A 4175-nucleotide genomic window follows, 5' to 3' on the forward strand; every position below is an offset into this window, starting at 1 on the left:
TGCTCAGAGGGGGTCTTCACCGCCTAGTACTCTTACGTATGGAAGCTCTGCAGGGTTCACGGTGTCATTTCTCTCCAGCATTACTTCAGATGTTATTCGAGTCCATGCCACGTCGTGTTACAGCACTTTTGAGGCTCACGGGGGCCCTACACGATATTACGCAGGTGCACCAATTTCTTTGGCTGTTCAGTGTAACAGCAAAATAATAACCAAAATAAAGGCATTCACTCTGGAACAGCGCGACCGCTACTGTCGCAGGTTCGAAACCTGCCTCGGGCATGGATGTGTGTGATGTCCTTAGGTTAGTTAGGTTTAAGTAGTTCTAAGTTCTAGGGGACAGATGACCTCTGATGTTAAGTCCCATACTGCTAATAAATTCAGTGACAGTTCTCTGCAAGATGCAAGAAATAAAATCTCTCAGAGTTAGAGGATGGCGGAGAACTGCGCTAGAGAGGGCAGCATTGACAAAACTTGTTTCTCCGTGAGAAAAAGAAGACATCTCTGTGCCTGTAATGCACCTCCATTAGAGAAGCCATTTTGAAGGCTACATATAGCGTCACCGCCCATGGGAACTTCACGAAGCTATAGGGACTGAAGCGGAACTAATACACGATGTCCCACAGGAAATACATCATTTTTTTCCAACCAAAACTGGCCGAGAAAAAATTAGTGTTACATTACTTATTGAACGACCCTTGTATTATAATGGAAAATCCTTGTGAATGACTCCTGGATGAATAAATAAATAAACAAATCACGAAAGCGGTGGATAGAGTATATGGAAGAGGGTGTAAAATCTCTTGGATGGCAAAGAACGGCAGTCGGGAGGACAGGATGGCAGACTCGGTAAGACATAGAACCCGCCGAGGAGCAGAAGGAGAATGCAGAGCTGTTTCCTGGGACGGCGGCTGGCTCGGTGTTTGGTGCGTCCCTGGCCGGGCCGGGCCGGGCCGGGCACCGCGCCTCCTGGGAAGGCCGCGCCGCCCACGGCCGGCCCACGCCGCAGCCGCAGCGGCAGCGGCAGCCGTTAGCTTAACGGCCGCTACACACGTGCCACGCCGGCCTCACCTCGCCTCGCCCGTAGCTCCGACACGCGCTACCTACCTGCTGCTGCTGCTTCTTCACAGCTGCCTCTTACTGCTCCACCTACCGCCACTTGTGTAATCCTGACGACACTCCGCCTAAAGGCTAACTATCACCGCCAGACACTAGAAACTACTCAGAGCGAACAAACAACGACGCCCTAGACCAACTCAGATATTACACTGAGCGGCTAAGAATCGTGGGAAGGCACTGGATACTGCGGCGTAACTATTATAGGTGCTAGTGGTGCCAGATGCCCTGATTTTTTCGGGGAGCTCCAAACTTTGGGGGTTACATGAGGATCCCCTCGGAAACCTTATGCAGGTCACCAAATGCTCCGACTTTTAGGTTCCTGATCCGCTGATTTTATAAACCAACAGTCCCTTAGACACGATTCTCGGCATCTTAGGTTTGGCAACACTAACGAGGAGAACACGGCAAGTGCCATAATCTTATTTCCCAGAAGCTTTGTTCAGTCGAAGAGGAGTCAAAATAACAGAGCATATGCTTTGGCGTATCCGTAGAATCTTAACCATTTCTGAGCAAACGAGTTTCGGAGTTTTCGACGTAGTTTAGATGGTTTTTATCGCACGACAATCTGAGACGAAATGGTGGTGCTGTGGCTAGGATCGCGGCTTCTCTCTTTGGTACCCCGTGTTCGAACCCCAGTTATTACTTTTATGTTTTTTTCCATCTGTCTACCCATGTTCGTAGAGGGTTGGCCTATACAAATGTCTCTTATCAAGTTAGAGGATACAATGGCGTTATATTAATTGCAAAATTACAACTAGGTACACAGCGATTCGTCTCCAATAGCGTAACGGAACAGTAATGGATCTCTTCGCCTATTTATGCTTTGTACATAACATTTATTACGAGTTTATCCACTAAACTGTTTAGATGTATTGTAAACAGTAGAAAACGTGCATGAATTTCAGTCAGTAAACGACAATGGGAAACTGTGGCCTATGCTGACCGGAGTCAAGCAGCGGGACATCAACCTGGGCGCTCTGGACTTCATGGACGAGCAGAATAGGCTACGTTTCGCAAGATTACGGAATCCATGTTGATTTTTTATAGTGGAGATTTTCGTTCTCCATAACTTCATAATTGTACATCAGACTGCATAAGTGGTGATGATGATAATGAGGTCCCATACTCAGGAGCGTAGGGGACGATGCAGCAGACCCGCACCGTCGTACTAGGCAAGGTCCTAGCGGAGGCGGTTTGCCATTGCCTTTCTCCGACCACATCTGCCAGTTGGCCCCTCCTGGAAACGGGAATGACTTGCGCTTCCTTTTTTGTCATTTGATACCCTTTGTTGCTCCAGCTATCTACGATCAACTGCTGCTAGAAGGGAGCAAATTCCTTCGCATAATACCTGTACAGTCAGACAGGTATTTCATCCGGGCCAAATTCCTTTCCATTGTTCAGAGATGACTTACTTTAATATCTCCCATTTCCGCGTTAGTGCACTGAACTATCTGAAGGTTTTTAAGGCTCTCAAAATTCCTGCGGAACTGCCGTTATAGATGTTTTGATACTTATGCATTTCCACAAAAAGATTTCATTACGGCTCCAGGGTTTTTGCGTAACTAGGTTCATCGATAATCCGTCACAATGGTTGTGTTCAAAGGTGATGAGTCAGAACGCGTCAGTTGCCTCACAAACATAGCAATGCACCCAGTCCGTATCATTCGTATAATCCTTGGGAGCTTTGCATGAAGCACTGCATAGGGTTGGGTTGTTTGGGGGAGGAGACCAAAAAGCAAGGTCATCGGTCTCATCGGATTAGGGAATGACGGGGAAGGAAGTCGGCCGCGCCCTTTCAAAGGAACCATCCCTGAATTTGCCTAGAGCGATTTAGGGAAATCACGGAAAACCTAAACCAGGATGGCCGGACGCGGGATTGAACCGTCGACCACCCAAATGCGAGTTCAGTGTGCTAACCACTGCGCCACCTCGTTCGGTGTCCGTGTCCTATCGTCTTGATTTCCACGACGCAGGTCAAATATTCGTTCAGGTTTCTGTGACACATACTAAATATTTATTCAGAACGCTATTCACACCCACATCTGGAAGCGAGTACTGAGTCGCCCAATTAGTTTTCGCACAGTCGAACTTTTAACAAACCAGTTATCGCCGATTCTTTAAAGAATCAAACTGACACGTATGACACAGCTTCAGATTTCTAACTACTTTACAACAGAGTTAATGTGTTAAATATCTGGCTCGAAGTATGTAAGCGAGAAAGAGTTTAGAAAAGGTTTGAAGTCATGTTTAAAGTTTATTAAAAATCGCTAAGTGTTATCATTGTGAGAAACACGGGTTAATATAGTCTGACTAATATATACTCCGTTTTAAGCAAAAGTTAGTTTTTCATGCACCCCAGTATTTGAGGTGTCATAACTCGTGACGTATGTGTTGTACAATGACATAATTTTTCAGCTACTTTCAGTGGTATATGCGGATATCGCCTGCAAAATGTGTTGCTGATAGAGCTGTTAGTAAAGAAGTAATATATTAAATAATCGTGCCTGAGCCTGAAGTTTTACCGCATCAACAGTGATGGGGGAGGGTGTTTTCAGCGACAAGTTTCGTGAAAGTTCGATATTGTGTGGAAAGTTTCTTGGATGCTGGTTGAATGCTGGATGAGTATAATATGCTGGATGAATATAATCGGAGTATCTGCACACGATGAGTTAATTTGCCTCAAGACAAACTCACAGTTTCTGATTGTAATACTTGTCTTATTCTGTTACATGTTTAACATGAAATAATACATCTTAATAAGTACACTACGACAACACTTTAAACTTTTAAATTTGGTCCATAATTATGCGAGGTACTGAAAATAAAATTTTTGTTGAAATTTTTGTTGTCCGTGGAAGCCGTTTTATAGCTAACCTGTAACTGAAGCAAGAAACCGCGATAACTGTTTAGTAATATAGATAGCAACTATATACTTTCTACATACTATTAAGTATGATGTGATTGAAGAACTGGTTATAACTATGTAGGAAATAATTTTGCACTGTTGAAGAAACCATATTAGTATCGCTACAAGCGTAAGTTATTTAGAGAAATATTGG

Source organism: Schistocerca cancellata, chromosome 3 (genome assembly GCF_023864275.1).
Source record: "Schistocerca cancellata isolate TAMUIC-IGC-003103 chromosome 3, iqSchCanc2.1, whole genome shotgun sequence".
Taxonomy (NCBI): Eukaryota; Metazoa; Arthropoda; class Insecta; order Orthoptera; family Acrididae; genus Schistocerca; species Schistocerca cancellata.